The sequence below is a fragment of the Alexandromys fortis genome, unplaced genomic scaffold (genome assembly GCF_014885135.2).
Source record: "Alexandromys fortis isolate MF-2015 unplaced genomic scaffold, M_Fortis_MF-2015_v1.1 scaffold_121, whole genome shotgun sequence".
Lineage (NCBI taxonomy): Eukaryota > Metazoa > Chordata > Mammalia > Rodentia > Cricetidae > Alexandromys > Alexandromys fortis.
Window position 1 is genome coordinate 2,451,703 of NW_026068037.1, and position 18,653 is coordinate 2,470,355.

The following is an 18,653-nucleotide window of genomic DNA, read 5'->3' on the forward strand; positions in this document are numbered from 1 at the left end:
AAGGTGGCCAAGCTAAGAGGATCTCTGAGTTCATGGCCAGCCTAGTCTAAACAAAAACTTCAGAGAGACATAGTAAAATTCTGTCTCAAAAAAAAAAAAAAATAAATAAATGAAAACCTCTAAATCACAGGTAAATAGAGATATGTAAAACCAAAGCAAATTAATGTTTTCATATGATTTAAATATAAGTCAAAATAAATTTTTCTGTCAATAACAAGAAAAAGTTAAATAAGTAAATAAAACTTAAAATGCGTAACGAAGTATTTTGTGTGTCAACTCCCAAGTTTAATGCATAATAAAACCACAGTGTTGTCCCCAAACCTGAAGAGGTTTATTTTCAGAATGATTTTAACCATAAATTTACTTACTTAAATTTTAATTTGTGAAAATTGTGTGGAAATTATTCTTAAAATAAAATCTCCACAGAAAATAAAAGCTCACAAACTAATACAAGCAAAACATAAATAAGCATATTACTTGAAATGATAATTTAACCTCAATAGTCAAGGCATTCTGAATAGCATTTAAAAGTGATCGCTTTATTAGCAGTCAGATTCAAATGCACTTGCAGAATATGCACACAAAAGACCAAAACAATAAAACTGCTATGAGTGCTCACTCTAGCAGCACATCCACTAAAATTTGAACAATACAGGTATTAGCATGGCCCCTGTGCAAGGATGACACACAGATTCCTGAAGCTCAATTAGGGAAGTGCACAGTGAAACAGATTTTATATCCTCCCTGTTAGAATGACTAAGAGCAAAGTAGCTGACAACAAATAATAGCAAGGTTGTAGAAAAAGAACACTCATTCACTGTTGGTTGGAATGCAAATAGATGCAGCCATTTTAGAAATCAGTATGGATCTTCAAAGCTTAAAACAAATCTACCACATGACCCATCTATACCACTCCCTGTCATCTGCCCAAATGACACACCATCCTACTCAACAAATACTTGCTCAGCTACATTCACTGCTGCCCTATTCATAACAGACAAGAAAACAACCCAAATGACCATCAACAGATAATGACATACACAGCAGAATACTTAGCTGTAAAGAAAACAGAAATCATGAAACTTTCAAGTATGTACAAAGACCAGAAGACAAATACCATATGTTTTATCCCATCTGTGGTTCATGGATACAAATTTCAGATATGAATAACCACAGAAAGATGGAAAGTAAAAGTGACAAGGAGGGTAGGTGCTAGAAAAAAAGATGGGATTTAGGTGTTATTGAAAAGGAAATGAGGAAAATTTTTAACTAGGAAGGGAGAGAGACATCAATAGAGGAAAGGAATAAAAGAAAGACAAATAGCATTAAGAATGTTTGATGAATCCTCAAGAAATCATATTATTTATATTTACTTAAAATTGTATACATGTTTATATAATACAAACATATACATGCACACATATGTGTATGCACATACACACACACAAATGAAATGTTGCCACTTTAATTAACAATTCTCAAGAAAGCTACAGATTATAAAAACTCCAATACCAAGAATGGAAAACCTAACTTTGAGTTGTTGGTCAGGTGACTGCTAAAACAATATAAATTACTGCTGAGGCCCTTGGTTGCCCATCAGAAGATAAAGGTAAGTTACTATTGCTGAAGACGCCACACACTTCAGACACACGACTTAGAAAATAGGAGTTATATCTGAACTAAAAGACTCCTTCCAGTGGTTCACCTTTTTTAAAATTTTAATTGTTTTTATTTTTTTCTCCATTGACCTCCCATTCTCCCTTCAACTCTTCTACCCTCTCCCATAACCCCCATGCTCCCAATTACATTTTATAGAACCAGGAAGTATTATGCAAGCTGCCAATGGAGGGAAATAATCAATAGTCTTATCCAGCTGTGACACCAATTATAATAAGGACCAGCATGGCAGGAAGGCCCGAAATTGCAACAGTGGCACCCATACCTTGGCTGTAACCAACAGTTGTTCAGCTAGGCTTAAGTTCCACTCAACAGAAAGTAAATCATGCCTGGTACTAGAAACCAAGCCAATTGTGTGTGTGTGTGTGTGTGTGTGTGTGTGTGTGTGTGTGTGTGTGTGAGAGAGAGAGAGAGAGAGAGAGAGAGAAAGAGAGAGAGAAAGAGAGAGAAAGAGAGAGAGAGAGAATAATAAGAAAAAGCAAAGAAATAACAATAAAAATCAAAAAGAGGTCATCGATTTTTTAAAAAAGTGTGGAAGGTCATGGGTGAAGTTGGAAGAAGGACAGGGATGGGAGAAATGACGTAATTTATATTTTAATCCAATGTGTTTAATAAAAAATAAAATAATGATTCTAGGCTCTGAGGTAAAAATGGCTAGCAGCGTTAAAAATTTTAAAAAAGTATTCTGTGCCTCCTGATGATAACAAGATGCAAGAGTACCTACCTGTGCCACCATGACCAAGGGGCTACACCAAAATACTGTCAGTTTGTACATCTACGTGTCAATTTAAGAATATGTAACCAAAGTTCAATAGCAACATTATTATAAAATTAGCAAAATGCTAACTCATAGGAACTCAACAGGTCAAACAACCCGAGTTCTTCTCTAGATCATTCGTAAAGAAAATAAAGAATTTGTGGAAATAACACTCCAGATTAAAAAGATGCACACTTGAGTATTAACACAACAAAGTGAAATAATTTACTGTGCTGAAAGTCAAAAAAGTGGTGACTTTGGAAAGAAGGAAGGCTGTAACTGTCAGATGCAATGGGAGAGGTTCTGTTGTAGCAGATAAAGCATTATTTTGGAGCTACGCAACATTCGTAAGAATGTACAATAATTCCAGATGTATGTTTTCTGTGAAATGGTTTCCTACATCTGTGTTCTATTTTATAATGAAAGGCAGCAGATTAGTTTAAAGAATTAAAAAATATAATTATATCAGACTTATCAGAAGAGAAAATAAAAATTTATTACTTTTTAAAAGGGAAAATATGTAACAAATGATGGGCTAGCATTATTCTCCAGATGTCAAGTTAAGTGGTATGATATATAACTTAACATCGACAAAGCACCTGGGAACATCTAGAGCCAAGCCTCTTGCCAACCCCAAAATGGCTCCCTTAATTAAGATATCTTCTTCCCTGCTCCCATATCTGTCCTTCCTCCATCTCAACCATCCCACTCCCCCAAGCTCTCCCCAACTCTCCCCTTCTCCCTTCTCTCTCCCAGCCCCTCTCTCCTTCCCTCCACTCCCATGCTCCCACCTTTTGCCTGGTGATTTTGTCTGGTTCCAATTTCCAAGAGGATCTATTTATGTTTTTCTTTGGGTTCACCTTCTTATTTAGCTTCTCTAGGATCACGAACTATAGGCTCAATGTCCTTTGTTTATGGCTAGAATCCACTAATGAGTGAGTACACACCATATTCCTCTTTTTGGTTCTGGGTTATCTCACTCAGGATAGTGTTTTCTATTTCCATCCATTTGCATGCAAAATTCAAGATGTCATTGTTTTTTTTTACCGCTGAGCAGTACTCTAATGTGTAGAAGTGTCACACTTTCTTTATCCATTCTTCCATTGAGGGGCATCTAGGTTGTTACCAGGTTCTGGCTATTACAAATGTTTTTGTAGTATGATTGGGCATCTCTTGGGTATATTCACCAAGAGTGGTATTGCTGGATCCTGAGGTAGGTTGACTTCCAATTTTCTGAGAAACCACCACACTGCTTTCCAAAGTGGTTGCACAAGATTGCATTCCCACCAGCAATGGATGAGTGTTCCCCTTATGCCATATCCTCTCCAGCATAGGTTATCATTGCTGTTTTTGATTTTAGCCATTCTGACAGGTGTAAGATGGTATCTCAAAGTTGTTTTGATTTGCATTTCCCTGATAACTTAAGGAAATTGAACATGTCCTTAAGTATCTTTTGGCCATTTGAAATTCTTCTGTTGAGAATTCTCTGTTCAGTTCAGTACCCCCATTTTTAATTGAGTTATTTAGAATTTTAATGTCTAGTTTCTTGAGTTCTTTATATATTTTGGAGATCAGACCTTTGTCTGATGTGGGGCTGGTAAAGATCTTCTTCCATTCAGTAGGTTGCTTTTTTGTCTTAATGATTGTGTCCTTTGCTTTACAGAAGCTTCTCAGTTTTAGGAAGTCCCATTTATTCATCCCCAGCTGAGACCCTGGGCAGTGGAGGAGAGGGTGCCTGAATTGGCCTTTTCCCATAGTCAGACTGATGACTATCTTGAATATCACCATAGAACCTTCGTCTGGTGACAGATGGAGATAGAGACAGAGACCCACATCAGAGCACTGGACTGAGCTCCCAAGGTCCATTGACGAGCGGAAAGAGATAGAATATGAGCAAGGAAGTCAGGACCACTGAGACAGTATGCCTGAGCTAATGGGAGCTCACCAAATCCAGCTGTAACTTGGACTGAACAATCATGGGATTAAACTGGACCCTCTTGAATGTGGCTGACAATTGGGGCAGACTGAGGGACCATTGATAATGGCACTGGGACCTGTTTCTACTGCATGTACTGGTTTTTTTGGGATCCTAGACTATTTAGATGCATACCTTCCTAAGCCTGGATGGAGGGGGGAGGGCCTTGGACTTTCCACAGGGCAGGGTACCTTGCCTTCTCTCAGGACTGGAGTGGGGGAGGAGATGGTGTGTGGGGGAGCAGAATGGAAGTGGGAGGAGGGGAGGAAGTGAAAATTTTGATTGGTATTATTTATAAAGTATTAAAATAAAAAAATGTGAAGATGTGGAGATGACACAAAAAAAAGGAAGAAAGAAAAGAAAGCAACATTCTTGTTAGGTTCTACCCTCAAGGTAATGGAATAGACAGTGTAACAGAAACCACAAACACATAACTAACTTAATTTTAACCTAATGCATATGTAAATATAAAGTGCCAAGGACTATGAAGTCAAAACTTCTTCACAAAAAGGAGTAATTCAACTGAATCTAAATGATTAAGTACGCTTCCCAGTCAGTCACTGAATTCAAAAGGAACAGAAGAACAGAAGTATAAAGGTCATTAAAAGGATTTATTTCCAGTCTTTCCCCAGCACTAGTTCATTGCACAACATTCCTGTGAGAATCTCATCAAACACTTATCACTTTTCCTCAGAACTCAGCTTATCCAAATGGTTATCAAGTTACCCTATACACTAACAGAATAAATAAATGGATCTGGACAACAAACTTTAAGAACTCGTCTTGAACACATTGATCATATAATGTTTTAATTTTTATTTTGTATGTGCTAAACATCACATAGCAATACTATGCCATGCATGCCTCCTACTAAAAAGAGCAAAAAGGGAACAAAAATTAAAATGAGTCAAAAGATTCCATTTAAATTTCTTAATTATGTTCCTTGCTCAGTTAGGTGAGAAAAGATATGAAAGTTAAACTATCACCTTTAATCTATTCCTATTCTCCAATGTTTGGAATTACTAATATTTGGATATTATTATTGGCACTACTATATTATACCACATGGCCTATTATACGAAAATTGTATGTCTGGGGACCTGTATTAAATGGGATATAATAATTGTGCAAATTTCTGTTGTCTAAAAACATTAATTACAGATTACTAACAGCTTTAACCAGACATCAACTTTTTTGAGTGAGTTATTTCACTAAAGAATTCACAAAATTCTTTCAGCTATTCATTAGGTTACATTTTCTCAATCCTCCACTCAGTTAATGTATTATCATAGTTGAGGTTAGTATTAAGTAATTAATCAAATAAAATATTCTCATAAATATTATTCATGAATGCTTTCTATGGAAAGATTCTAAAAGGAAAAAGAATAAGAAGAAAAAAAGAAGAAAGAAAAAGGAAGAACAGGAGGAGTAGGAAGAAGAAAAAAGAAGAAAGGAGAATGAAGAGGAGGAAGAAGAAAAAGGAGGAAGAGGAAGGAGAAAGAAGAGGAAGAAGAAGAAAAGAAGGAGGAGGAGGAGGAGGAGGAAGAGGAGGAGAAGCACCAACAGTACTGCCATATCAGTTGGAAAAGCCCAATCTACACATGGTTAGCTGCAAAAATAAAAGTACTCATGGGGGATTAAATAATGGGCCAGAAATTGAGAAACTCAATTGCAAAGAAAATCTCATTTCTATTTTTCATTTGCTGCTTTGATAACAATCATCAAAGAGCTTTGGAATTATATAAGAATATATCTAGTGTGCACGATAAAACATAATAAAAAATATGAAGCTATCTTCTTTCTTTACAAGGGATAACTTTTCAAATTAGAATAATTTACATACTTCAATTCACTTTTGCTTTTTAAATTTTTTTCTTTATTTATTTTGAGGTTTATCATTTCTACTTTCCATTTCTTCTATCTAAGTTTTCCTGAAGCAAGATTAATAAAAACTCAAGAGACAGATGTTGGGGTTCAATCTGAAGATCTGAAAAGTAAAGCAGCCAGTCACTGACTCCTACCTCAACCTCAATCCAAAAATGATGATTCTGCCTCTAGGAATCCTCAGAATGAGACTAAGACTGAGAGCTGTCTCCTCCCATTTTATAATCCTCTCTTATTCTGGATTTAAGGGCATACACCACTCTGATCTGGTTTCTATGGCAAACTAGTGAGCCTACTGTGATTAAAGATGAATGTCATTGTTGCCTAATCTGTAAGGCAGGCCAGTGTGCAAATTTTATTAAAATATAAATGAAATAGCACTACACCCTCCCTTCCTTGCTTTCTTTAAATCCATGGCCTCTTTTCTCATTAATTGGTGTGTGTGTGTGTGTGTGTGTGTGTGTATGTGTGTGTGTGTGTTAGCATAAACAAATAGTGTATTTTTTCCCTAGGGAAGACTATTCTGCTCTCAGCATTCCTTAGTTGCCTGTAGTTCTTTTTGTAGGACTGAGGCCTCAAGGTCTTTTCCCAGTCAACTTTAGCATATGTCTACTGTCCTTATTTAGCTTGTGTTATGGCAGGTATACTGGTGAGACTTTTGACATTACCAGGAGACACAACCTCCTGATCATCTTCCCTCTCTTTCTACAATGTTTCCTGAGCCTTAGGTGCAGGAGCTATATTGTAGATGTAACATTTGGGACTGGGCTCCTCCACCTAAATTTTTTATAGATTGATGTTTTCTGTTAGGTGATGAGGGGTGAAAACTACAGTGACTGATGGGTATGAGGACAAAATATTTAGAATGTAGCTAGGATTTATGTTGGCTTATTAAAGTAGTAGTTGTAGGTTTTCCTTCAAGATCTATGACTTCAGTAGCCTTTGCTAACATCAGGTAGTGTTCAGTATAAGGCATATGGTTCTCGTCTAGATGAATGGATCTGAAATGTAATTAGAGAGCAGCTGGTCATTGCCAAGGTTTGTGTGCATGGTCAGGGTTACCCTGCCATGCTGATCATTGTTGAGGACCCTTCTATTCATGAAAATGATGCATATTATACTGAATTCATCTTGTTTAAGATAATATAAATTTATAGTTTCCCAAATGGTAGACACAATCAAAATGAAAACAGACTATTTATATTCTAAGTCAATAACTTTTTAAAGATAGGTCCTACTTTGTGGCTTTACTTGGCCTTGAACTTGTTATCTCTTAGGAAGGAAACAATCAAGCTTGTGATCCTCCTTCCTTTGTCTTCCCCAGTGATTATTACTTTTAAATAACTTTTAATTACTCTAACTACAGTGCAACATCTTTCAGACACTAGAATGTTATAGTACAGTGTGTAAGACCACTTTTTAGGCATGCAACCATTGAGAAAAATGTAAATAAAGCCACAAGAAAGGGACTATTTCTTATTGGGTAGGCAGGGAGCAGGGAATCTATCTTTTCTCAACAAATCTAGCAGTTCTAATAACACTGCAATATACAAAGATCTTAATTCAGAAACATGTAAGATGAGCTTACCTACTTCAAATATTAAGTCACATGACAATTTCACACATAATGGAAAGTACCTTGTAATACATAGTCTATTGTAAAAATATGGACTCCTGTATGATTTAAAATACATTTCTATTATAAAGGATTATTATACTAAAAGACCATTGTCTAGTTCTTTAAAAGTGACATGTATTATTCTTCAAAGATCCATGTGGCAAAAGGCAGCTTTCAAGTGTGGTGCTCCAAGGAGGTGATGAGGCCTTTAAGAGGTCACTAAGTTGTTCCAGCTTGAGGGATGATGAGATACCTAAGGGCTCTCTACCTCTTGTCTTCTTTTTCACTTGACTATGAAGTGAATGAGTAGCTCTCCCAGGTACTTCACCCATGACACACTGCTTCATCCTAAGCCTAAAACTAAATGGAAAAACATATCTTCAACTAAAACTTCTGAAATAACAAACAAACAAGATTATTTTGTAAGTTTATCTCAGGTTCTTGTCATGATGAACAGCTGATAAGCACAGTCAGAGACAAATTAAAAGTATACGAATAGATACAAGCAAAAATAAAACTTCTTCCTTCTCAGGCAACAGAAGACCCAAATCTGGTATGTTTGAGGAGCACCTGTGCTAATCTTGAATTAGTAAAATCTAGACATTCCATTTCCTCTTGCTACCTAAAAACTGACCAGCTGTAAAAACAATGACCTCACAGATAAAGGGAGAACAGCAAAGCTACTATTAAGGGAATACAATTGAGGATTATACTAAATTTCAAATAAAAGATGTAATAGGGAATATTCAAAGCATTCTTTTTTTCCTTTTCTATATCTATCCTTCTATTACTTTATCTTTGCAGACACATGTGAAATGTGAGACTGGATTATAGTAATTTATGTGGTAACCCAAAGAAAAGAATCTTCTGTAACAAACTTGCTAGACTCTTTTTAGCAAACATTTACTCTTTCAAAATGGGAAACTTGTTGATCATCTTCCCCACACACAAAAAGGAACTCACAGACTTTCTGGTTAACAGAAAATCTTATCTCTTTGTTAAATACAGAGTAGGTAAAAGAAGACCTTACCAAAATGAAAATGAGAACAAGTATTCTTTTATATTTCCTATCACAGGTTGTACACACACACACACACACACACACACACACAAATGCACACGAGCACAAATATTCCTCATGTATACATTCTGGCATAAAATTCTAGATCCCTATCATTATCCTAGAAAAATGCATTGAATTTCTTATCAATTATGATATTTGACAATATATGTACCTTAAAAAAACCCTAAACAATCCTTTTGTAATATACACACACCACATTATATATATACACATATTTATCACTTATCTTTTATGTTCTGAATTTCAAGGAGTCCACAAATAATTACCAAAACTTGTAAAATGTTTCATAGTTCTTAGTTTGGAGAATAACCTGATTAAAATAGACCATTCACTAATAAAGTGCAACTTAATAAATCATGTGGAATCTTATTTTGTTCATACCCATACTAACTCATAGCACCATCTGTTACCATCAAAACTATATGACAAGATATGATATATAATTAATAGGTAAACAACAATCTAATTAAAATGGACAAATACTCCATGTTCCTGCCATTTGGGAGCTCTAATTACAGACTAAATTTTAAGCTTGAATTAAATATTTAAGCTGGAAAATTAACTTTCCTTCTCGAGTCTTGAATACATTAATACAGATATGTGAAGCGACTTCCTGATGGGAACTTAAACATGTAATTTAGTTTCATCAAAGCAGTTACTAATTGTTAAGCAGCAGTACCTTACCATATGTACACAATAGCTATTTAGAGCTGAAAAGGTGGTTGTCAAGCATCCCTCTGCAACCCTTCTCTGACATAGAGAATGTACATACAGCACAATAGTTAATATTATACACTGGAAAAAGTACTTTAGAGTCTGCAGTCTTCAATACTTTGTGATAACAATTAGAAATTGGCTATAAATAAACAAAATAGCACAAAAATGATCAAGAAAATGACGTTTAGGCATAAGATAATTATATTCCACAAAAATGAAATTAAGTAAGCCCTGACCAGCTGAATGAAAACAACAAAAGAATGTAACAACTCTCCCTAACTCTTCTCTTCATACAAGACAAAAGCTTTGGAAATAATTCTCTAGAAACAAACCAAGAAGACAGAATGACCTTTCCACCTTTTCCATTTTGTTTAATGCAAAAAGAATATTATTTCATATCAAATGATACTAACAGACAAGAAAAAATACAAAAAAAATCTTCTACAATGAAAGAAATACCTCTGGGTTTTCACTGTACATTTTGCTAGTAGAATGGGAGGAAGGAAACAAAAGGAGAAATTGAGAGAGAGAGGAATTGCTAAATAAACATGTACCACTCTTTTAAAAATACATACTCAAATCTTTTTGAAGCACAAATAAATAACACAACCATTGTAATGCTGTTTGCTTGCAAAATAACAGTGTCAAAGGTATGTGAAAACTGCCTTATTAACATTGTGTGTGTGTGTGTGTGTGTGTGTGTGTGTGTGTGTGTGTGTGTAGGGGTATTTCCTGAATGCATGTTTAGGTTCCATAGGTATCATGTGTACCTGATGTCTGCACAGGCAAGCAGATGGTGGTGATCCCCTAAAACAGCAGGTTGTGAGCCATGATACGGGTGCTAGGAATTGATCCAGGATCCCCTGAAAGGACAGCCCATGCTCTTTACTGCTGTTCTATCTCTCTCATTCATACATATTGTTCTTTACTAAGCATTAAATAGCATACTCACAGAGTTTTACTAAAGAAAAAAGCCAATTTTTATGATTGCACAGTAAAATTAAAATATTGTAGTGTGTAATTCAAGATAATTAGCATATAGCTATCATACAAATTTCTACAAAACTGAATTAAAATTTCTGCATATAAGACTGAAAATAACACAAGCAGGATGGATCAGAAGGTAAAAACTTGCTATGCAAGAATGACAACCTAATTTGATCCCCAAGATCCCAAAGTAAAAGAAGAAAACAGCCTTTATTTTTTACTGACTTTCACATACATACTCATGTATTATAGATCATTTGATATTTCTAGTATAGTAACTATCAACCATTACCTAAGGTAAGATCCAATAGCTCCATAAAAGGTGAAATACTTCTAATCATCACTAATTGACAAAACACACAGGCATATGCCTTGTAATTACCCTGAGTTTCATAAGGACTTACAATCACAATTTGGCAGATCATCACAGAAAGAAGACAAGGGCATTCTTTGAACAATTATTTGGTGTAAAGATTTACTTTCTATACTGTTCATGTACAAACTTGGAAAGAGGATAATCAGTTAACTAAAAAATAATTGATGGAAAACAAAATTTGGCTTGTTTAAGCATCATGATTCTTTGCTGATATTTAATCAGACAATTGTATGATAGCAGAAGTTCCTCCATAATGCAGGCTAGAAAAGTCTATTCAGTTTTATTTAAAATCTGTATGTGCTAATAAAAAGTACATACTGTAGAATTTACAAGGATGACAACTATATAGATATGAAATTCATGACATATTGATTAAACATATTGAATGGGTTTTAAAAACTAATTTATATAAATGATTATAATAGCCTATGTTATGTTTTGCTATTGAGGCATATGGTAGTAAATTTGAATTTAATTTTGAATTTACATGAATATAAAAAATTCCATTATTTTATCCATAATGCATATGAAATGGCAATTAAAAAGAGGACTGTGCTTCATATAGTTGAAACTGAAGTCAATCAATCTAGGAGGTTTTTTTCTTAAAAACAATCAAAGAACGACCTATTAGTCAGGAATGGAGAAATAAAATTAAGTGCTTAAGAAAGTCCTATTGAAAATCATCCAGTAAATGTTTATGTTATATATACTTACAATTTATATAGTATAATCAAAAATTACACTTATATAGTTATTATAAGTATTGTTTTAGACACAAGTGATTTTTGTTACCATGTATTCCACATATGTGTATTTCTCTAAACTTCCAATAAGCATGTAATAGACATACATTCAGACAGACCCCTGAATAAGACAGGTCCACAGTAACTCCATCTCAAGACAATTAAACACTCTCTACAAGGCAAATATGTTTCAAGTCTTTTTAGTAACTCATCCTGGTGAAAAGGAAAGTCCTTCTGGACGTTGTATCTATAGGACTCAAGTTCAACTATGAGACTAAGATATTATGAAATATGTGGATACTAGAGTAGGGGTGAGTCTTCACCCTATCCCCAATTTTATGAAATAAGATGTCATATATTCAGAATTTTAAAAAAACAAAAACAAGAAACAGCCCAGTGGTGGTAGAGGCAGGTAGATCTCTCTGTGAGTTCAAGGCCAGCCTGGTCTACAAGAGCTAGTTCCAGAACAGGCTCCAAAGCTACAGAGAAACCCTGTCTCAAGGGGGAAAAAAAGAAAGAAAAGAAAAGAAGGACCCAAGACACAATCATTAGTTCAAAGTTTTCAGTCCTTTCAGAAGCACTGTCAAATCCTTAGCATTTGAACTACATTAAAATATGCTTTCTTTTAAATTAGGTGTGTGGCATATGCTATGGACCAGTTCGTGAGAATGATTATGAATTTTCATGTACAGGAAACAAGAGATCAATACTGGGGATCTTCCTCTTTCACAGTGTTTTAGACAGAGTCTCTAATTAGAGGTCACCAATTAGAAAAAACTGGTTGACCAGTGAACAACACAGATCCTCTTGTCTTGGCCTCACCCAGCACTATGCATACAGGTGTGCACCACAGTACACAGATTTTTAATGTGTTTTCTTGAAATCCAAACTTAGTTCCTTATGCTGTGGTAAGAAAGCAATTACATGATTCCTTCAAAAAAGAAACAAATACTGAAAACCATGTAGACTTGAAACTGTTATCTTGATTACTTTCATTTCAAATAACACTGTACTATTTAACTTTTCTGTCAGGATTATAAAGACATAAAAATACCTTAAAGAAGTTAACTCACTTGGCTTTGTTTGAAGAAATAAAAAAAAGCACAGATTATTTTTTAGTCTATTAGAAAAGTTGAAACTATGCTTTTATATAACTATTTTTCTTTGCTCCCCTCTCTTCCTCTCCCCCCCCCTTTCTACCCTCCTCCAAGGACCCCATGCTCCCAATTTACTCAGGAGATCTTGTCTTTTTATACTTTCTACTTCCCATGTAGGCTTACATTATATCTATGTAAGTCTCTTTTAGTGTCTGCATTGTTGTCTAAGTTCTCTGGGATTGTGGTTTGTAGGCTGGCTTTCTTTGCTTTATATTTAAAAACCACATATGAGTGAGTATATGTGATAATTGTCTTTCTGTGTCTGGGTTACCTCATTCAAAATAATGTTTTCTAGTTCCATCCATTTTCCTGCAAAATTCAAGCTCTGTCGTTATTTTTTTCTGCTGTGTAGTACTCCATTGTGTAAATGTACCACATTTTCCTTATCCATTCTACGGTCAAGGGGTATTTAGGTTGTTTCCAGGTTCTGGCTATGACAAACAAAGCTGCTATGAATATAGTTGAGCACATGTCCTGGTGGCACAATTGAGTATCCTTTGGAATTATACCCAAAAGTGGTATTATTGGGTCTTGAGGAAGGTTGTTTCCTAATTTTCTGAGAAATCGCCACACTGACATCCAAAGGGGTTGTACCAGCTTGCATCCCACCAGCAATGCAGGAGTGTTCCCTTTTCCCCCACAACCTCTCCAAGCCACACTGAACCTTATAGAAGAGAAAGTGGGAAGTATACTTGAACGCATTGGCACAGGAGACCACTTCCTAAATAGAACCCCAGCAGCACAGAAACTGAGAAAAACAATTAATAAATGGGACATCCTGAAACTGAAAAGCTTCTGTAAAGCAAAGGACATGGTCAACAAGATAAAACGACAGCCTACAGAATGAGAAAAGATCTTCACTAACCCCACATCTAAAATACACAAAGAACTCAAGAAATTGGACACCAAAAGATGACATAATCCAATAAAAAAGAAATGGAGTACAGACCTAAACAGAGAACTCTCAACAGAGCAATCTAAAATGGCTGAACAACACTTAAGGAAATGTTCAACATCCTTAGTCATCAGAGAAATGCAAATCAAAACAACTCTGAGATTCCATCTTACATCTGTAAGAATGGCCAAAATCATAAACAATGCTTTTTGAAATAAATTACTATGTGTAGTAATTTTTAATCACTGTACTAGAAAGGCTGATATACACAGTGAGTTCTAGGACAGAGTTACATAGTGAAACCCAAACTTAAAGAAAAAACAAAGGAAAGAAAAGACAAACTAACCAACTAACTGGCGTGTATGGGGCTCAGAAGCCTTACACTGTGACTTTCTCAGAGTTTATGGGTATGGTTCTATGATGCATAGGATTTCAAGACAGTCTTTTATGAAAAGCTCTTGTAAAATTCCCATGCCGCTTCGTCATCAAATACCATCTAGCCTTAAATTCCTGTATTCCTTTACTCTATTTTTTACCATTTTTATTCCTTTACTCTTATTACAAGTACTTTCAAACTCACAAGTTTCTTGTTTAAGTGGCCACACACCAAAGAGGATATGGGCAAAAACAACAGAACTCAGTGGGTTAAAAGGAAGGAAAAGAAAAGGAATGAAGACACAAAGTAGGTATGGAATGAGGAGTGGATATAGGAGGTGATGGATAAATATGATCAAAAAATGTACCAAATTCTCCAAGAGTTAACTAAAGTACTAAAGTACTAAAAGCACTCCTCCTTTGCAAACTAATTTTTCTACTAGTCTTGATTCAATGTGGCTTTATCTCTTATACACACTGCTCTAAAATGAACTACTTTTAACTTCCTCTCCTGTATCATAAACTCTTTTTCCCTCCTACGCCTTATTCTTTGACTTGAACATCTCAACATTCTGAAGATCTTTTCTAAATTAAGAATAAACCTTTGTTTTGCATCTCTAATAAGGAGATCTTCGCAGATAGTTCGTTTCCTGGTAGTTTTCAGCTCTCATTGCTATACCTACCACCTACCTCTGGGCAGACAAGACACATCCACACCACTTCTAATGCACAAAAAAGGATTTCATGAGCTCTTTTCAGCACTTCACTTGTGATCCTCTGTCATTTTCTTTTTTTGCCACTTTGCCTTCATTGACTTATATTTCCCTCCTTCATTTCAACAAGTTCCTCTTTTCTCATCACACTGCTAAAAGCTACTCAACTTCTCCAAGATCCCTTTTTCATCTCTCTTGATAATCCCAGTTCAGTCTTGCATGTACCTGTAAAAGACACTACTTAGTTTTGATTCACCAATGTGTCATATGGTGCTAAGAATATTCATAAATGTTAATGATATCTAGCATACATCTCTTAGTTGTTTTCCTGGGATTGAGAAATACATTTTTTTCAAACATCTAAACATTTGTAATAATCATGGTACCTAGACAGAAGTCATCCTCTTATTCAAACCCTCCTGTACCTAAGAACCTAAGGGATAATACAATCAATCTGCCTTCTGAACCTAATGTTTTTATTTCTTTTTAGAACTTCTCAATGCAACCAACTGCTAAATTTGGTCAATCTATCTCTGACCTGACTTAGATTCAGTTCCTCAATTTCCTCCAACCTAAATATAATTTCTTAATTAGTACCTGTGCTCTTCAACTCTTTCTCTAATTCTAATATGTAAAAGCAATCAAACTTCTCTCTGGCTTATAATGCCTCAAAAAAGTCAAAATGTCTGGCAATAGAACCTGAAGTTCTTCTATGCCTCCAGTCTTCCTGTTTTCCTATTTCCTTCTGAAGGAAAAAAAATTAAAAAGATAAAACACAAAATAATGAATACGGATCTTCAAAAATACAATCTCAGGTCTCAGTATTTCTTAGCATAAAAACCCAATGACTTGCTGTAGTGGTTTAGGGGCTGTTGCAGGAGCATTTCTATTTGCCTTATACTATTTAGTCCTTCTTTCAACATTCTTCACATGCACAGCCATATGTTCTCTGAGGAGTCTCCATAGAATTCTTCAAATCTGCCTCCTAGGTGTTTTAAGACTCTGCAGTTTACTGTCACTCATTCATATTTCTGTCACATTTATTCTTTGCACTGAATGTTTTTCTTTTTTCTGTCTTTCTTTGACTGCCAACTTCTTTCCTAAATCTCTGTCTCTTATAAGAAAGAATCCTATCTTGACTTCTTTGTTCCAGCACATTGCTTTGCCACAGAAGTAAGCAAAAACTTCTCAGTGGCAAAGTTATGAAAGGGAATAAAGATTTTTAGTATCTCAAGCTCTGTATTATTTTACAAAATAACTATAACTGATACTGGCTGCTTCACACCTTTATCTCCACAGCACACAATCTTTCTTGTACATCTCTAGAAACCCATCCTACAATACACTGCATGTGTTAGAACAAACAAGTCCTATCAACTAACATTCAACAACTAACCATTCTACCGTTTCACTCAGTCTGCATCTATATGTGCTATTTTTGGTCTACTGACTCTACTATCTCCACAGTAACTTTGGGCAAGACATATGATTTACCCAAACCCAGGAATCTGAATCTTTCATTGTACCCTTGCATACAGTTGCTACTGTCACCTATGGGACCCACTATCCCTTCTTCAGGATGTTCCCACTCCCAATAAGACTTAATTCTCTCCATTCTACTTTAAGTAGCACTGTTTTTTTTTTTTTTTTACCATGGTATCCAAACTTTTCCATTATAGTTGGCACAGTATTCTACAAAATAGCCACCATTTTATGTACTAGCAAAGGAAAAAAAATCTTTCTTCTAGATTCAGAAAATACCAAGGCCATGCTGCTTGTCTTCAATCATTTTAGAGCAGTGGTTCTCAACCTTCTTAATGCTGCAGCCCTTTAATCTTTAATACAGTTCCTTATGTTGTGCTGACCCCCCCCCCACCATAACATTATTTTTCCCTGCTACATCGTAAAAGCAATATTGGTAGTTATGGATCATAATGTAAATATCTGTGTTTTTCAATGATCTTAGCTAACCCTTGTGAAAGGGATAGCAACCCATAGGTTGAGAGTCACCATTTTAGAGTAAAAGCCGCAATTTGCTTATTGTGATTTTAGTTTTCTTATAACTGAGCCAATCATTTTTCTATTGTCATAGGCTTTGACAAATGCCCAGAATCGTAGTTCTGACAATGCAAAACATAAGCAGAATTCAGCTAACTTTAGCAACAACAGACTATCATCAGTTGCTAAGGCTTCACAGTGTCCCTTAACCTTAATGATCCTGAAACTGAGCCCCAAGTGAGACTGTTGAAACACTGAAACCTTTAAGAGGTTAACATCATAAATAACATGGTCATGATAGCACTATCATGTAAAGAATTAATGCCTGAATCACAGAATCAAAGAGTTCTCACAGAGTAGATTGTTACAAATCAAAGACGGCCTAGGTCTCAGGCCCATCCTCAATCATGTTACAGAGTTTTCACCATTTTGTCCGGGACTATCTACTCTTACAAAATATAAATGGGGAAATAGATAGTTGCAAAGTGCAGCGGACAAATACCATCAGGAAGAGGACAATCAGTAATGGTATTTACATATTTGTTCTTTATGTGTCATAAAAACACAATAAAAGAACATTAACTTTCCTTCTAGTTTGGTGCTTATTTCATTATTTTCTTTACTTAGAAATAAGTAACAACATATACTCTAGTCATAAATAAGACAACGAATGGAATGGTAAAATAAATAATAAAAATTCTCTACAAATAGAATATATAAACAAAATGTACAATGAATACCTGCATCACTGACACTCCACTGTCATATATATATATATATATATATGGTGAATGAGAAAATGTTTTGGTTTATGTAATTCCATCACGACCTTGATGCCAGAAATTTTCACTCCAGGTATTCAGCAAAATCCCTGGTTATGAAAACTAGAACTTTATTTTTACATGTTGATTTTAATACTTTTATCTATTTATTCAACTATAATTTCTTGGATTTTTTAAAAAAAAATCTATTCTCCTAGAATCTGTATCATGATGAACAAAAATAAAATATCTATGCTTAAAATTGTACTACTTTTAAGTTGGTTTCTATTTGAAAAATCAATTTAAAAATAATATAATCATAAGAATGAAGGACAGAAAGGGCAAAGGCTTTAAATGCTTTTAATTCTTTAAAAGAAGTAAGAATCAATAAAAAGTTAACAATATAGTGTGGAGTTTTCTAAATGCTAATTTTAAATTTAAAATTTTATTTAGAAATAATATTTCATACATAATTCATTCTAGAGAATGTGGATAGTGGGATATTTGGAATAAGTAATGATTTTAAAAACTAAACAAAAATCAGGGCTGAAGAGCTAGTTCAACAGATATGAGTTCCTACTGCTCTTATAAAAGACACAAGTTTTCTTTCAACACCTAAATAGTTCAAACCAGATCCAGGGACCTGATGCTGTTCTCTGGCTTCCCTAGGCAGTTGCAAATACTGACACTCAGATACTCACAAACATACACCAATATTTATTGCTGTCATTCAGTCGGTGAATATTCTAATGCAGATGACCCTTAAGACAATAATAAAGACTCCTGAAGCAAACGGAGTAAATGCAAACTTATTTTTAAAAAATCAGGTACTTAAAAAAAAAACACATCTAGTCACACTGCTCCATTATCTATAAAAACTACAAATGCACAAGTGTGATTGACATTTTTTTTTTTTTTTTGGTTTTTCGAGACAGG

At 34.9% G+C, this 18,653-nt stretch overlaps 1 protein-coding gene and 1 pseudogene across 5 annotated transcripts in view; one reads left to right on the forward strand and one right to left on the reverse strand.

The window, feature by feature from the left end:
• The window catches only part of Tbc1d5 (TBC1 domain family member 5), a 429,722-nt gene that overhangs the window by 305,313 nt on the left and 105,756 nt on the right, over positions 1-18,653 (reverse strand). The window lies entirely within an intron of this gene.
• Positions 612-709, forward strand: LOC126515472 (uncharacterized; annotated as a pseudogene).